The following is an 18142-nucleotide window of genomic DNA, read 5'->3' on the forward strand; positions in this document are numbered from 1 at the left end:
CCCTCCTATAGAAAATGTCTCATATTTTATCTCAGTAACCAAAAGTGCCAAATGAAGCTCAATAGCCCTTTTGTTCCTTCAAAGCATTTTCTCTCTGTCATGGAAAGGCTGTGTCCCTCACTCCATGGACCCTGGAGTCCATGGACCCTATACCCTCCCTCTCACCAACTTGCCTCTTTGTGGCACCAGTTTTCCCAGGAAAGAAAGTTCCTTCAACCAGTGCATTTAAGCCCAACCACAGTGCACCATGAGCCTTTAGGGCTCAAGATGAAGATTGCCGTGTTTCCCATCCTGGACACCAGGGGGCAGACGAGGATAGCGGTAAGCCTGGGCTGACTGGATCTAAGCAGAGGTGAAAAGACCTTTTAGTTCCTTTTAGTGTACAGGGACTGGTGCATAATCCTTCCATTCTGTGCTGCAAACATTCATTGTGCTCCTGCTGCAAATATGTCCCTGTATGGTTTTCAGTTCTGAGCATGCACAGGATGCTTCCCAGAGTGGGTCCTCAGAGTGTTTTTCAGACTTTCAGTAGTTTCAGTAGCTCTTTTTAAGAGCTTTTTTTTTTTTGGGGGGGGGGGGGGCGGGGGTGTACTGGGGATTGAACTCAGGAGCACTTGACCACTGAGCCACATTCCTAGTCCTATTTTGTATTTTATTACAGACAGGTCTCACTAAGATGTTTTCGTTGCTAAATCACTGAGGCTGGTTTTGAACTCGAGATCCTCCTGCCTTGACCTCCTGAGCCACTGGGATTATAGGCATGCGCCACCATGTCCAGCTTTAAGAGCTTTATTGTGGATCATTTACATGATTTCAATTCACCAATTTGAGCTGCAAAGTTTGGTAAATGTGAGTAAATGTAGGAGACGTGTGACCAACATCACGTCAGGTTTAGAATAGTTTCAAAACATTCTCATGTGCCCATTTACACTCCATCATCACCCTGACCTCTGCTCCCTGACAAGTGCCTAATTTCTTTCCATTGCCAAAGATTGCCTTTTCTAGAATATCATAGCACAGGAGTCATTTGTGATTACTGTGACACTTGCATAATGATTTTGAGATTCAAGTGGCATTTCTTCCCTTTTATTGCATGTACACATCCGCCACACTTTATTCAGTTACCAGTTGATGCACATCTGAGTGACTTCCATTTGTCCTCCTCCTCCTCCTTCTTTTTTTTTTTTTTCTTTTTTCTTCCTTGTTAGAGGAGACTTAACCCATGGGCACTCTAAAACTGAGGAACTTCTCCATCTCTTTTTATTTTATTTTGAGTTGGGTCTCACTAACTTGCCCAGGCTGGCCTCCAACTTCCAAACCTCATCCTTTGACCTCCTGAGCAGCTGAATTGCAATAAGTGTACCATCAAGCCTGGCTTAGGCTACTTTACATAAACCTTGTGTGGACATTTTCTGAAATCACTTTGTGGACATGTGCTCTTCCCTTTTTTTTTTTTTTTTTTTTTTTTTAGTAAAGCCCTGAGATTAGGATCCTCTGGGCCAAAACACTGAGATTGTGTGCAACTTGTTTTTGTTTTTTTAGGGGGGGTGGGGGGTAACTGAGGATTTATCCTGGGTGCTTCATTACTGACTACAGATCCAATCCATTTTTTATGTATTTATTTTTTTATTTTGAGACTGAGTCTCCCTAAGATGCTGAAGGACTTACTAAGTTTCTAAGTAAGGCTCACCTTAGAAAACAGGTTGCTGGGATTATAGGCATGTGCCACTGCTCCCAACTCTGGGCTGAACATTTAAGGAAAATATCTAGCTATCTTCCAAAATGACTATATCATATTACATCCCATCAAACAAATATGAGGGTGACAGATGCTCCATATTCTCACCAAAACTTGCTTTTATGGGATCTTAAACCTTAAGCCTGTAGCAGCGATCTGTCATTACAGATATTTTCCTGGATTTTTACCTTCTACTTACATCTTGTTTTCTGTGTTTCTCTCTCTCTCTCTCTCTCTCTCTCTCTCTCTCTCTCTCGATATATATATATATATATATGTTTTCCACCCCACTCCATCCTCCACAAGCCCTAATACTCTAAGACTCTTCATTCCAGGGTTTTACTGTTAACTTGGGGACCTTCACCAAGAGGTAGACAGCAAAGTCCAGGTTAGGAAGGAGCACTGTGTTGTCCAGTTGACATAAAGAAGCTTATAACATGACTATGAACCAGGAGGAACTAGAATATCTCAACCTCCACAGCCCCAGCTATAAATTAGGTCAAGAGAATACAGACAGAGAGAGCATCTGCCTGGACAAGAGTTGGGACAGTGGCTTGTACCACAGTGTATTGGATGTAAAATTTGAATCAAGGCAAGGAGAAGCCCAGGACACAGCCAGCTGGGAATATTATCACTCCTAGAAAGACACCAGTAAAGGACACTTGCTATCCTGGTGTGTAGGAATGAACCCAGGCTAGAATGAAGAAGCCAAGGCCTGTTAGGAGAAGGTACTGAAGGTCATCTGAGGTGGAGCCCACACCCCTTCCTCCAGGAAGTCAGGCAGAGCAGGCACTCCTGTCTCCTGCTGTATTCCCTATGTCCTTGCAGGATTCTAGAAGATTTGACATCTCCTGGTTATGGGCCTGTCTCCCCAGCGGCCCCAGATGCCCAAGAGAGCCCTACAGGTCCACAGTGCTAGAACCAGAAAGTCCGCAGAATGTTTGTCAGGTGCATAAATAACAGTAAACTCAACCTCAGAGGGACCTGTCCTCAGGGGAAGCCACAGGGTAGGAGGGGGGACAGTGGAGGGGGGTGGGTTCTTAAGAAGTGTCACAGTTGCAGTCACCAGTGTATTTTCAACAGAGCAACCAGGACAAACAGGGTCAGGTTTACACAGACCCTCAGACCAGGACTTCAAGGACCTTGGAGGGAACTCAGGAAACTGTGAATGCTGAGAGGAAGAAGGACTTCCCAGTACCACGGGCACAGTCACACTTCCCAGTTTGCTCAAGCAGTCCCCTTCATCCCCCAAGGTCATCATTTCTCATGTGGGGGATCTTCATTTTGTGTCCCCTCAGAGAAGCCCTCCTGGCTCCTCCAATTATAGCCCACTGCTCCCTCTTCTCCACCCCAATACCCTCATGGGCCAGTGTTATGGTTTACAGAGGAGGTGTCCCCCAAAGCTCATGTGTGAGACAATACTAGAACGTTTAGAGGTGACATGATTGGGTCATGAGAGCCTTAACCCAATCATTGTTTAATCCCCCATGAGGGTTCACTAGATGGTAACTGTAACCATGGAGGGTGGAGCTGGAGGAGGTGGGTCACTGGGGCAGGCCTGGGGGGTATGTATTTTGTCTTTTTTGAGTGAAGCTCTCTCTCTCTCTGCTTCCTGGTATGATGTCTTGAGCAACTCTCCTCCACTACACCCTTCCACCATGATATTCAGCTTCTCCTTAAGACCTAAGCAATGGATCCAGCTCTCTATGGACTGAACCCTCTGAAACCATGAGCCTCAAATGAATTTTTCCTTCTCTATGTTATTCTTGTCAGGTCTTTTGGGCACAGAAGAAAAATAAAGTAGACTAAAAGAGCCAGTGACTACTAGGACAATAAATTAGTAACTCCAGGGGTGAGGAGTGGGTTCCTGGAATCTCAGAGCAGTTACAGTGGTCATGCAGCACCTTGAGAGCTGACAAAGGAGTGCAGCCCTGTCCTTCCTAGTATCCAATGCCTCTGTGACCTCTGCAAGTTCAGAGTGGCTCTCCTGCAGTGCCCAGCTTGCAGGACATCATTCATTGCTCTGCCTCCTCCCTGCAGGGTCCAAACTCCACCTGGGCGCAGGACCTTCTCTGTGCTGACCTCTGAAGCACAGCAACCACAGCAGCACAGAAACATCCCTGGGAAATGACCGTGTGGCTGCACAGAGTTCAAGGGAAGCTGGGCATCATGGCCTGTGGGCTCCTGCTGCTCCTCCTCCAAGGCCAGGGTAAGGCTCACATCGGGATTGGGGTGTCAGACTCTGTGTCCCTATCAGCCAAATGGTGTAGAGGAAGAGACTGAGGCTGCAGGAAAGTCGGCTGGTGGAAATGATACATGGGGGAGCTGGTGGAAATAGGACAGGACAGAGAGGAATGTGCAGCCACCCTGAGCTCCACCTAATGCCCAGAGTGACTCCCCTGAAGTGCTGACAAGGTCAGAATTCCTGTCACCAACACCAAGGAGAAGGCAGGGTATGAGGGGAGACTAGGAACCCGAAGAGCAGGGCCCCCTTCCCTGTCTCTGGACGGGGCATTCAGGACACTGAGTGCTGGCTGTGCTGGAGCTCCAGCTGCCAATGGGAAAAACAGCCACTTAGGAACACCTTCCTGCTGCCATTTGGCTCTGGGTAATGCCTTTGGCCAGAGGGGTGACCTGCCCATCTCAAAGGTGTTCAAGGCAATGTTACTTATCTTAGGGGAAATACAGAAGGTCCCAGGCAATGTGTCCTAAAGGGGATCTGGGATGTCACTGGATTCTTCTCACCTTACACACCTGACCTAGAAAAAGGGAATGGTTTGGCCACTAGGGCAAAGGTGATGGGGCTCTGAACCTACAGGTAGCATCCAGGCTCTCATCAGATGTTAGGTAAGGTTGGCAGGATGCCTGGGCTGTCCTTGGCTTGATCTTCTCCATAAAAGCCTTCTAATGTGCAGCCTCCCCTTATCTCCTACTATTCCTCCCCACTTTGCCAGGAGGAGTCCACACTCACCTCTCCCCCATGGCACACCCACAGAGGGTCTTTCCCACCTCCCTGCTGTTGACCAGGCTCCTCTCAAAAGTCACTAGAACTTTCTAGACAAGGAAAACTGCCCAATTTCACTGATGGCTGCCATTATAAATAGTGTCTTGGCTTCACCCATCAGAAATATTCATTAACAAGTCACAGGAGAGCACAGATTTGGGTTCCACCCTCTTCTGTCCCCACCAGTCCTGGCTCCTTCACAGGAACCATCAAGGACTCAGGGTCTTACACACAATGCCCAGGACTTTACTTTATGTGTGTGTGTGTGTGTGTGTATGTGTGTGAGAGGGAGAGAGAGAGGGAGATCTTTCTCATGCCTGGTTTCCATCTCCATGACCACAGCTCACCCTCTGGGGCACCATGCTTTCCCCTTCCTAACACAGGAGTCACCTCACACTCTTACATGGTGCAGCTTCCTCCACCATTGAGCGGAAAGGATGATGTGCTGTTGACTCAACAAGTCTCTAATCAGGGACATTTTAGAAGACTTTGTCCATTGCTGTCACAACACCAACCTGAGGAATCTGAGACTGCTGTCTGTGTACATTACATGAAAAGAAATTTCACCCAGTAAGGAATTCTGTGTAGGCAGCCTGTTACTAGGAAGAGGTGTGTACCACCCCTACCCACTTTTTGGTACTGAGTGAAACCCAGGGTTGCTTTACCACTGAGCCATGTCCCCCGGCCCTTTTCATTATATTTTGATACAGCATCTCATTAAGTTGCTTAGGGCTTTGCTAATTTTCTGTAGTTGGCCTCAGCCTCCTGAGTCGCTGGGATTACAGACATGTGGTGCGTGAGGAATGTGCCTTTTGACTTGGAACATATCCTAGTTCGATTTGGGGTGCTAAAACAGAATAACTGACCCAACACTGGATAATGTATAAAGAAAATAGATTTACTTAGCTCACAGCTTTAAAGCCTGAAAATCTCTGCTCAGATGACCTTCTCTAGTAGATCTTCGCGAGGGACTTTCAGCTATGTCATAGCGTGGCAATGGCATGACATAGTAGGACTTTGTAGGAGAGAGATCACATAGCGAGAGAGGAAGCATTAAGACAGGGAAGAGGCCGACTTGCTCTGTTATAAAAACTTATACTCACCTCAAAGGAATTAATCCACTCCTGTGAGATCTAATAATCCACTCTGAAAGACTAACATTAATCCCTTCACAGGGCAGTCCTGAGCCAACCACTATGTCCTACTTCTGAAAGGTACCTCCTCACTGGGGAGAGTCATCCACGATAGGAACCTTTGGGGGTCAAACCATATCCAAACCATACCATTCTGCCCCTACCCACAAGATTCACGTCCTTCTTTCAATACACAATGCAGTCATTGCATGCCTATAGTCCTCAAAGGCTGAAGCCTTGCCAGCATGACTCCAAAGTGCAAAGTCCCAACTCCCATCTGGGACTCAAGGCAAATGACTTCCAACAAGTTACATGGTTTCAGGAAACAGCCTTGAAACAGGCACAGGGCAGATAGTCCTGTTCCAAAAAGGAGAATAGCAAGTAGAAAGGGCTCCCAGACCCCCAGCAAGTCTGAAAACAACCAAAGAAGACACTAGATCTCCAAACTCCGAGTCCAGCCTCCTAGACACAGGGCAGGGTATTGGTCCCCAGGGCCTTGGGCAGCCCCGCCCCTGGGGTGATGCTGGTTGCAGTCCACATGGCTGCTCTCCTGGGCTGCATACCATGGCCTGTGGCTTTCCTAGGCTGGCATTGACACTGCCAGTGACTCTACACTTCTGAGGTCTCAAAAGCAATGGTCCCACTCTCATGGCCTCACTAGGCATTCTGGTGAAGAATCTTTGCCGTAACTCAACTCCAATATCAGGGCCTCCAGAACTTTCCTTTGAAACCCAGGGGAAGCTGTTGTGACAGCAGAGCCCTTGGCATCTCTGTACCTGCAAAATAGCACCACTTGGGTAGCACCAAGGTCTGTTGCTTGCTCCCTTTGGAGCAGCATCACAAGTCATGCCTGGGCTTACTTGAACCATGGTTGGACAGACCCAGAGCATTTTGCTAGAACACAAGGAGCAGAATCCTGGGACAATGCTAGGGCTTCTTCCATGATCTTCGGGGCTCATGATGCAAGGACACCCTGGAAGATTATGTCTCCCATGGTTTTGAAGCAGAGAGCCTGGCTCCTTCCCACCCATAGTTATCTCTTTTGCATCCTCTGTATTCTCACCCAATCTCCCATTTTGCTCTTTAGGGGGGCAGATATGAAATTTCCAATAATTTAAGGTATGCTTTCATTTGCCAACTATCATTGCAAATCTCACTTAAAATGACCAAAAATAACCACACAGCTTCTTCTATATTTTGCTCATAAATGTTGTTCTCTGAATCTTCTAGGTCATCAATGTTATATTTGCCCTTCTGTAACAACTTTATGCATGAATACAATGTAGCCAAGTGTTTGCAATGATCAAAGGGATCCTTTCTTCTAATTTCCACAGATGGCTCCCACTTCCTTCTGAAGCCTCCTTAGGATGGCCTTTACTAAGCACATTGCTATCAGCATTCTGAATATGACCACTTAACCAATCCCTATGATGTTCTAGCTCCTTCCTAGTCTCTTTGTTGTCTGAACTTTCGCCAGGATTACAGAAAATTCTCCATTTACAGCAGTATAAGACTTCTCTTTCTCCTCCTCCTCCTCTTCCTCCTTTTTCCTCTTCTCCTTCTTCTTTTTTGTTCAAGGGGTATAACCCCAGGGGCACTTAACCACTGAGCCATATCCCTAGTCCTTTTTATTTTTTATTTTGATATAGCATCTCACTAAGTTGTTTAGGGCTTCACTAAGTTGCTGGTTCTGAAGCTGGCTTTGAACTTGCAATTCTCCTGCCACGGCCTCCTGAACTGCTGATATTACAACTGTGCACTATTGCACCCAGCAACACAAAACTTTTCTTGACTGCTCCTCCAAACTCCTCCAACCTCTGGCTGTTAACTAGTTCCAAAGCCACTTTCATAGTTTCAGGTATTGCTTTAGTAACAACCCCACTCTTGGTAATAATTTTCTGTCTCAGACTGCTTTGTGTTGCTATAACAAAATAGCCAACACAAGGTAATTATAAATAAAATATAGTTATTTTGCACCCAGTTTTAGATACTAAAAATCAAGATCAGGTGGCCCTCTCTGGTCTGCCTCTGTTTTTGTTTTTGGTCTGTTGTTATGGTTGACACTACTGGGGATGGACCCAAGGATGATCTGCCACTGAGCAACATCCATAGCCCTTTTGCTTTTCACTTTGTCACAGGCTCATGCCAAGTTACTGAACCTGGTCTCAAACACACAAAACTCCTGCCTCAACCTCCCAAGCCTCTGGTATTACTGGAGTGCATCACTTTACCTGGCTCTGTCTACCTCTAGAGAGGGCCTTGTAGCTATGTCATAAAATGGCATAGACATGATGTAGCAGGAGTGTTTATGGGATAGATCATATGGCAGGAGCAAAGCAAGAGACAAGAGTGGCCAGGCTGCTCTGTTAGAACAACCCATTCTCACTTTCCAGAGAATTAATGCTCTCCTATGAGATCTAACCCTAATCATGATCTAATCACCTTCCATTACACCCCACCCCTTTATAGTCCCACCTCCTCAATGTTGCCACACTGGGAACTAAACTTCCAGCACATGAATCACTGGTGAACAAACCACATCCAAACAATAGCAGAAAGATGATACTAGATTGTCCTCTCTGGAGCCTTTACCTGGCTGCCACACCTAGCCTCAACCACAGCAGTTGATACATATTGATACATTAGGATCCACCCTGGGCAGGGCAGCAGGAGATCCCTGAGGTTGTCCTTGTCTTTTGTTTTTTATAATGGAACCTGGCTCAGATCTGCCAATTTCTGCAGAGACGAACGTGAGACTGTGATGGGAAGTTGCAAGAAGTGGGAGCCACTGTAGGTGGCAACAATATCAGGGGGACAGTGCCTCACTGAACACCTCCCTGCACCCTAAGGCACAGAGAAAGATGTGGTTGCCCAAGAGATGCACAGCACAGAGGATGAGCCTCATATGAGCCAGAGAGGAAAGTTAACGAACCCAGTGTGCCCATCAGCTACTTTCAACAAGTATCAGGACTGTCACAACCTAGATTATCTGAAATGCACCCTGTACTTTGCACCATTGTTCGAAAGCAACCCCAGCTTTCACATCTTGGGTAAATTTTTCATGAGTTCCTACTGAAAAAAAAAGAAGAGGAAGATTGATATAGATATTGATATGCATATACACATAAGTAGATCAATAAAGGTATTTCTGCAATACTCTGTGTTTTCACTATAATGAAATATCTACTCAAATGTTCTAATTTATTATACAATGATACTGATACAGTCTTTACTAAAAATCCAGATTCAAATAGGTTCATAATTTGCAATTAGTAGGTCATAATACCAACTTTGAAAAATAATTATATTCCCCCATTTCTTTTTTAGTTTACACACAAAATTCACCTCTTTTCCTCCATGTAAACCTAACCCCACCATACATACCCTCTAGTCTGCTCTCTGTGTCTATGTATGAACTAATTCTGGCCTGTGTCATCAGAATAGAATCAGGAGGCAGTTGAGGAGAGTCACAGTGGGATAGGCAGAAAGTTTCAAGTGAATGTTGACAGATCAGGGTCCCTCCATAGGGCTGAGCTGAGGAGGGCCCACCAGGCTACAGCGCTGTAGGCCAACAGCTGATGGGCAGACCTGAGCCTAAAGCGCATCTCTTTGCCCACAGGCCAGGACTCAGTCAGCCCCATCCAGACCACACACACCAGGCAGGACAGGTGCGGGGCAGCCTCGTCCATGTGAAGGGCTTCGATGCGGGATCCACACCTTCCTGGGAATTCCCTTTGCCAAGCCACCTGTAGGACCACTGCACTTTGCAGCCCCTGAGCCTCCTGAACCTTGGAGTGGTGTGAGGGACAGGATCTTCCATCTGGCCATGTAAGCTCTCCAGAGGTCTGGGAAACCTCAGGGCTAGGTGGGGAAAGGTACCTCCGTGGTTCCTTCATCTAAACTGCTCAGGCAGTTTTCCTCTGCATTGAGAAGATTCTCACATGCGTGTTTCCAATGAGAGAGAATCAGAGGGTAGCAGCTGCTAACTTCCCCAGGCTCCCATCTCAGGCCTTGGCACCCAGAGAGCATTAGTTGCAGAGACACATTTGTCCCAGCTCATGTTTTGACAGAAGTTCTCTGCAACCAGCGGGTGTGTGTCTGGGAGAGTGTCAGTTTGGCTTTAAGAAACTATAAAAGGCCTAGCAGTACATACAGTAGATTCCTGAGGAAGGAGCAACAGTGGCTCATTTGGGATGCCCCCTCTACATTCACTATGCCAGCCCACAGGGCCAGGGGCCAGAGACCAAGGAACAGGTGTAGGTGCTTATAGCTGGAAACTCTGTGGGAGGGATGTGATTCCCTGAGAGTCTCCTCTACCCATTCATGTACCACCTGTGTGGAGACACCTATGACAGGGATTATTTGGTCAACACATGCAGCCAATGTTTCTCAGACAGGCCCCTAGAGTCATGATTGCCCAGCCTCAGGGGGAGTGGGTCGCAAGTGCTCAACAACCTTGAGACCTCCTGGAGGTCTGGGGCTTCATCTCAGCTTCCCCCGAGCCTGTGGCCTGGAACTTGGTGGGAAGAGTCTCTGGAGAAAGATCAAGTGTGAGCAGGGTTGAGGGGGAGTGGGGACTGAGGGTGACTGAGAGCACCCAGACTCACTCTGGACGCCACAGTCTGGTTTTTCCCATGGCACAGCTCCTGGAATAACTGCTATTCTCACATTCTGCAGGATGTGGCTAGGAATACACTGGTTGTGAACCTCTTGAATCTGACCCTCCCTCTCATCCCATGTCAGAGGACTGCCTGTGCCGCAGCATCTACTCACCTGCCCATGCCCATGAGGGCTCTAACCTGCCTGTGAGTGTCAAACCTTGGTCAGCTGCTGGGTGGGAGGACACCTGTTTTGCAAGAAGATTTTTTAAAGATGAGAGTAGCCTGAGCCTCACTGCAGTGTGGACCCTGATAAAAAGACTCTTACTAATAGGTTCAAGAAAACCTTCTTACTTGGGGTGAGTAACTGAGTCCTGGGCATGGGATTATAGAGACCTGGATGTCCTCAGAGGTCTTAGGCTGTGGCCCTAGGGTAGATCCAGTACACAGACAACCCATTTATACCAGGGACAGACAATCAGGAGCTCAAGGACTGCACTTTGACGTCACCCAAATTCCTAAACATTGATTATCTATTGAGCTAATAAAAATGGGGAACATTGGTTAATGTTTATGTGAGACTTTCAGGGAGACACCCCTTTTATTTCCATCTCAAAGGACTTCTGGTAATAATACAGACAGACTTTGATACATGGGAAGACTCAAAGGCATAAGCGATCTTGGATTTCTGAGTGAACCAGAGTCACTTGCCCATAAGAAATATCATGTCACCTGCTGAGGTGCTGCCCATGTGGGTAACTACTCAAAGACTATCAAAAAGTGGTGGATAGTCTAGAGAGCAGCCCAGGGGGGATTTGAGCTGGGTGAGGACTACATGGCGTCTGTCTTGATTTCCAAGATAATAGTATGGATCCATGGTGGTGTCTTGGTGGTGGGCATGGCTTCCATATGATGATGATTCTATTCTGACAGCCATTGAAAATGTGGTGGTGGTCACTATCCAGTACTGCCTGGGTGTTTTGGGCTTCTTCAGGTGAGCCTGGGTCAGGGATAGTCAATGGAGACAGATGATGGTCCAGTGATCCCTGTCCCTGCCACTTTTCAGCACTGAAGACCAGCATGCCACTGGGGCTACCTGGACCAAGTGGACGCCCTATGCTGGGTCCAGCAGAATATCGCCCACTTTGGAGGCAACCCTGATCAGGTCACCATTTTTGGCAAGTCTGCAGGTGGCACTAGTGTGTCCTCACATGAGTGTCTCCAATGTCCCAAGGACTCTTCCATAATGCCATCATGGAGAGTGGGGTGGCACTCTTACCCAAAATCACTTACATCTCATCTGAGGTGGTTTCCATGGTGAGTGCCCTCAACCACCAAAGCCAAGATCCACTGCCTCGCCCCTCACCGTCATAGCCACTTCTACTCTGTCTGTTCAGTGGGGACAACAACAGTTGGGGTATCTTCGAAATTGAATTTGCTCCAGAGATTGCTCAGGGGTTCAAGGGTCACCTTCCACACACATCTACCTGACAGTGGTTGATTTTGCTCTATGGTTGCAAAGCTGCACCCTGGGAGCTCCATCCTAAGAACTATCTAAACAGGTTTGATGGCTCCTCTGGCTGACACCTGAGCTTCAGGGAGGGTAGAACAATTTCATACCTGCAGCAATCCACACACAACACCCTTTGAGAATTAGGGGTCACCTGCACTCATCTGGGGCTTTAGACAACACTTGCCTCCAACCTGGAGGGATGATCCAGACCCTGCCTGGTCCCTTTACAGATGGTGGCCAACCTATCTGCCTGTGGGAAGGTGGAGTCAGGGGCCTTGGTGAGCTGCCTGTGGGGAGCTGCCTGTGGGGCAAGAGCAAAGAGGAAATGCTGGCTATTACCAAGATCAGGCTGAATGGTCATGGGTACTGAGGAATGGCATGGAGACTAAGTGGGGCAGAATGCTCAAGTGCCCTTTAAACTCTTGGGACAGATACCTCATTTCCATACTATTGTCTGCCTTTGAATTGGTGGAACAGGCCTTGAGGAACTACTCATGGTACATTTTAGGGTGGACATTTAGGAGTGAGCCAGTAGAGGTGGAAAGCGCTCAGAGGATATCAGGAATTTTCTAAACCTTGACCTTGCTTCCTGTCATTCCTCAGGCCCTTAAGACCATCTCTCATGTGGTAGATGGGACCTTCCTCCCAGGCATGAGGAACTTCTGGCTTTGGCTGGTTTTCAACATGGTCCCCAGCATCGTTGGTGTCAACAATGATGAATTGAGTTGGCTTCCTGCCACAGTGAGGTCCATCCTCCCACGCCCTGTGTCTGGGAAGCCCTGGGGAGATTTTTACACATTTGTTGCTCCAGGTTCCTCCATCTCTAAATCAAGACTTTCTGCCACCCAGGGCTCAGACACTGCTGACACCCAGAAGGAAATGGACAGAGGGATTGTGCAGTCTATTCTTCAAAGCATGTTGGCACAGTTGGTGAGGTTCCTGGGGTCCTGAAAAAATCAAGAGGACACCAGGATCAGTGGTATATACCTATAACCCAGTGACTCAGCAGACTGGGCAAGAGGATCACAAATTCAATGCTGTCCTCTGCAATTTAGCAAGGCCCTGTCTCAAAAGGGCTGGGGATATAGCTCAGTAATACAGTGCCCCTGGGTTCAATTCCCAGTATTGACAAAAGAAAAAAGAAATAGAGGGCATACCAGATATCCTGCTCATGCAACAAACCCCGGCAAAAAAGATTGACCTGTGTGTTTAATAATATATGAGGTCCCCCACAACTGGGTCCTTTCATCCATTCCCTGTTCATCCGCCTACCCACAGGCCTTTGCCTTCCTTCCCCAGAGCTTGCTTAAAGGACTTGCAATGATCCCCTGTGCTACATGTTGCCTGCTAACTTTGGTGACCTGTTAATGGAGGAGTACATGGGAGACAATGAGGACACCCACACCTTCAGACTCTAACTCACAAAGTGATGATGGACTTAATGTTTGTGATTCCAACACTTCAAGCAGCCCATTATCAGCGTGGCCATATCTTTGCTGATTTCTGGATGCATAGGAATGCAGCTCACAAGTGTGGGTCCCAGGTGAGGTCTCTGGTGTCCTGGTTTCCACATATGTCTTTATCAAACTCTGGAAGCAATATACTTGGTAGCCCTCATATAGAAAATCCTCATGGTTACTGTAAGAGACAGACATCACCTCTATTTGACAAATGAAGAGGCTGATTTAATGGCACTTAGTGATTTCCCCATGAGAACACAGCAAGGAAGTCCAAGTTTATGATTTACCAAGAACCTTTTCTACTACCCCTGGGCCAGCTTGGGGCTCCCCTTTCCACTGTCCAGATTGTATCCAACTTTGGACCTAGATATCTTGAAACATGGGTAAAGCAAGGGAGCTCCAGGTGAGGGGGCCATCACATCACAGCCTGTCTATGCACCCAGGTTCCCATGCCCCTGTCTACATCTACGAGTTCCAGCATTGGCCCAACATCTTCAAGAACATCAAACCGCCCCATGTGAAGGCTGACTGTGATGATGAGATCATCTTTGTCTTTTGATCCCTAAAGGACAGTGAAGGTAAGTCTTCCTCATTCACCAGGAGCTTAGATAGAGCCCTAGCTGGGTCCCCAAGGGATGTCGCTGTAAAGATGAGGAAACTGTAGCTCAGAGAGAGAATAGGATGAGGGATCCACCATATTACAGTTCATAAAGCTGCTTTAGGATTAGAATGTAAGTCCTTTCCACTCCAATCTGTGATCCCTCTACCTGTCCCCACCTTAATCACGGTATCTAGCGTAGGCGGAGAAGGGGTTGGTTAGAGGCATAATCATTTCTAAAATGACACCCCAAGGTCCAAAAGTAGAAGGGAACTACTGGGCCAGGGGTGAGCCAAGAGTGGCTTCAACTAGAGACTGGGATGAGTAAGGGCAGGTTAGGTAAGCACAGGGCCCAGACCCAGGATGGTTAGGGTAGGAAAGGGACTCAGCCTTGGGAACCAGGGACAGGCTACAGCTGGGGTGGTGAGTGTGGCACAGGAGTGGACAGCTGGATGAGGTTGGCCAGGACCTGGACCCTTGTCCTCCTCCTCCTACAGTTGAGCTCACTGAGGAGGAGAGTGCTGAGCAGGAGGATGATAAAATACTGGGCCAAGTTTGCTCGAAATGGGTGAGGACACCTGCACAACTTAGCCTCCCAGGGGACACGGGCCCTTCATCGCTCCCCTTGTCTGAGGTGACCTCATCAGCACATATGTGTCCTTAATCACATCCTAGCCCCCTCCCCAATTTGAAGACACACACTGAAAGAGGGTGCTTTGTGGGTGCAGGTCACTGGTCTCTTCTCACAGTGGTCCAGAGGGTGAGCCATAGTGCTGGGCTACCATGAGAGCCAGCTTCTCACAGGGAAGGGCATCACAGGCCAGGCTTCCCTGCCCTGTGGAGAATGACACTAGTGAGAGGTCATTGCTCTCCTATATCAGGAAACTTTTACCATTCTCAAAGCTCCTGCCAGCCTGACCACCTGGCCTGCCAAAATGGGTTGGTAAGGGTAAGGGTAAGTCTGAGCTTAGCAGAGTTCAGATTGAACCTCACCCTGCCCTCCTGGGAGGGCGTATACACAGGAACCCCAAAGGAGAGGGCCTAACCCACTGGCTATTGTTCCACCAGGACCAGCACTACCTGCATCTGGACATCCAGCCTGCTGTGGGCCAGGCCCTGAAGGCACACAGGCTGCAGTTCTGGACCAAGACCCTGCCTCAGAAGATCCAGGAGCTACAGGGACTGAGGATAAGCACCCAGAACTCTCGCTCCCTTGTCAGGAAGAGATGGATGGGCTGCGTGCAAGTGGGGTCTGCCTGTGTTGTCCTCTCTTGCCCTCCAGAAGCCAGGGTTGACCCTCTCATTCACAGAACCATCCATACACTTTTATCTATCCATTCAGCTAACACTGATAAAGAACTCACCTCATGATGTTCAGTGGGTTCTCTCTTGTTAGATACACTCAGTAAATCCCCCCAGGAAGCTGTGGATGCCCACCTTCCTCCAATGGGCCTGAATATACTCCCCACTGGGCCTAAGTATATTCTTCCCTTTTCCCCCTCCCCTCTCAGTGCTTTCTGTCTCCTCTCCTCCAAGCACCTAGACACTCTTCAAAGGAGGGCTATGCTTTCAAAATGTTGCCCACACCTGAGTGTCAAAATCCCACATCTACTTTTCAGCAAGTCCCATGTATTCTCATCTCTGACATTGACCACTAGACAGACCAGACTAGAAAACTTGTTTACCTAAACCCCTAATCTTGGTACATTCAGACTGCTGTAACAAATATCATCACAAAGTGGGTAGCTTATAATCAACAGAAAATTATTCAGAGTTTGTGAGGTTTTTTCCAAGGTCAAATGCCAGCCAAGCATTGTAGCACACACCTGTAAACTCAGCAACTCAGGAGACTGAGGAAGGAGGATCACAAGTAGGATACCAATATCACCAACTTAGCAAGATCCTGTCTCAAAATTAAAAATGAATAGGACCAGGGATGTAGTTCAGTAATAAAGTTTCCCTGGGTTCAATCCTCAGTACGGAAAGAAAAAGAAAGAAAGTAAGATGCCAGTAGACTGGGAGTCTGTGGAGAGCTTGCTTTTGGATTTTTCACTCATGGACGGCACCTTCTCACTGAGTCATTACATGGTATAAGGGACAAAAAATGCCTCCCATGACCCTTTTGAAGCAAGAATTAAGGACAGGCAGTCAATGTAGATAGGTCATAGGGTCGATGGAGAAAATGGAGGCCAGGTGGAGTCCAGGAAGTTGGAGACCACCCCTGGGAGACTGGAATGGTAATGCCTCCTGAGCACTTTGTCTACCAGGATTCCTGCCTATACTGCCCCCCTAGAAGGGGGTTCATGAAGCACCCCCTGAACAGACAGGGAGCTGCTAATTAAGGCCCCTGGGATGCAGCTCCCTTCCTGCCCCATCACTCCACCTTGGCCCTTCCAGCCCACCTGCTTCTCACCTTTTGGCCATTCCACCAGCATCTCCTGGGCCTAGTCAGGAAGGAAGAGATAAGGGGGAAGAGAGCAGGAAAACAGAAAGTCTAAAAAAAGCAAAAAAAAGAAAGTCTAAAATGTCTAAAAGGTGCAGGTTGCTCTCACTTCCTGGGATACTAGGATACCACCATCTATGTCCCCCTTCTTTCTCCCAGGAGAAGTCTGTATTACTACTTTTTGAATAAAACCTCCTTTATAGGCTTGCCTTGCCACTTCTCTAATGTTCACACTTAAACATTGGTGGAAGAAGAATGCATCACAATAACCGGTGGTTTCCTATTCATTCCCTAAGGACCCTAACTCTTTTGGTACCTGGGATTGAAATCAGGGGCACTCGACCACTGAGCTACATCCCCAGTCCTATTTTGTATTTTTTAGAGACAGAGTCTCTCTGAGCTGCTTAGCACCTCAACATTGCTGGCTTTGAATTCCCCCTCCTCTATCCTCCTGTCTGAGCCTCCAGAGCCACTGGGATTACAGGCATGCACCACCATGCCCAGCTAGGACCCTAAATCTTAATACCATCATATTGGAGATTAGGTTTCAATGTGTGAATTGAGTGGACACAAGTTCTCAGACTGTAGTACCTAAAGCCCAAGATCTCAGCCACCAAGATTGCAAACTACTGGAAAATTTCTCTGCCAATTTAAAACAACCCACTCACCCATCTGTTTCCATCCCCGACTTGTGGGAAGCATGACTGGGTTTTTCCATTGACCCTAAAGCCTGGACCAACTGAGTATGTCCAGGAGAGCCTGAGGTATGTCCTCGAGGTCCTATCTCCTGAAGTTGGCTCTTATTCTCTGTGAATCTACAGACACTGTGAGCCCCACACTGACAAGATTACAACACATCTAAGAAGATGCTTCTCTGTATGGTGTGTCCTGGAAGAGGCCTTGGAGACTCAGGAGGTCCAGAGAAGAGATTCTTGTCCCTGGTCCCCTGAGAACCTCTCCATCTAGTAAGGTGTCCCTCTGTCTTGCAGAATTCCCCTGCAGCCTCCTGACCATCCCCCACTCACTATGGCATCCATATCATTGATTTTCCTTCTCCCCTCATTGCTCTCCCTTAACTTCTCTGGCCCCTCCTATGAAAACCCCCTCATCTTTTCTCACTGTACAAAGGTAGCAAATAATGCTCAATGTGTCTCTGGGTTCCCTCAAATCTTTTTCTCTCAGACATTCAGAGGCTGGATTTCTCATCACAAAGAACTTGGGAGCCCCCCACTCCCCAACCTCTGACTGACATGCCCTCCTGGGGCACCACTTTTCCCAGGGGAGATGACCCCCTTATTTCCATTGACTACATTTAAGCCCAAACAAAGACCTTTATGAATTTTGGGCAAAAGATGACAATTCCATTTTGCCATTTGAGCCACCAGGGGACAGACAAGGTTAACATTAAGCCTGCAAGGACCCAGCACAGGAAAGACTTTCCTTTTGGTGAAGACTGATGGGTGCATCCTTATAGCATTTACTGAGTTCCAGTAAGCATGCCTCTATGTTTCAGTTCTGCAGAAGCACACTGTATTATCCAAAGGGGCTCCATTATATTTTGTAGATTTTTAATAGCTTTTTAAATTGCTTTAGTGTGGAGTGTGTGTGTGTGTGTGTGTGTGTGTGTGTGTGTGTACAGTGCTAGGGACCACACC

General features: G+C 47.6%; 1 pseudogene; it reads left to right on the forward strand.

Moving 5' to 3' along the window:
• Nucleotides 1-3865: 3865 nt before the first annotated feature.
• On the forward strand, nt 3866-16337 carry LOC143383237 (cocaine esterase-like; annotated as a pseudogene).
• The last annotated feature ends 1805 nt before the right edge of the window (nt 16338-18142 follow it).

The sequence above is a fragment of the Callospermophilus lateralis genome, chromosome 18, assembly GCF_048772815.1.
Source record: "Callospermophilus lateralis isolate mCalLat2 chromosome 18, mCalLat2.hap1, whole genome shotgun sequence".
NCBI classification, from domain to species: domain Eukaryota; kingdom Metazoa; phylum Chordata; class Mammalia; order Rodentia; family Sciuridae; genus Callospermophilus; species Callospermophilus lateralis.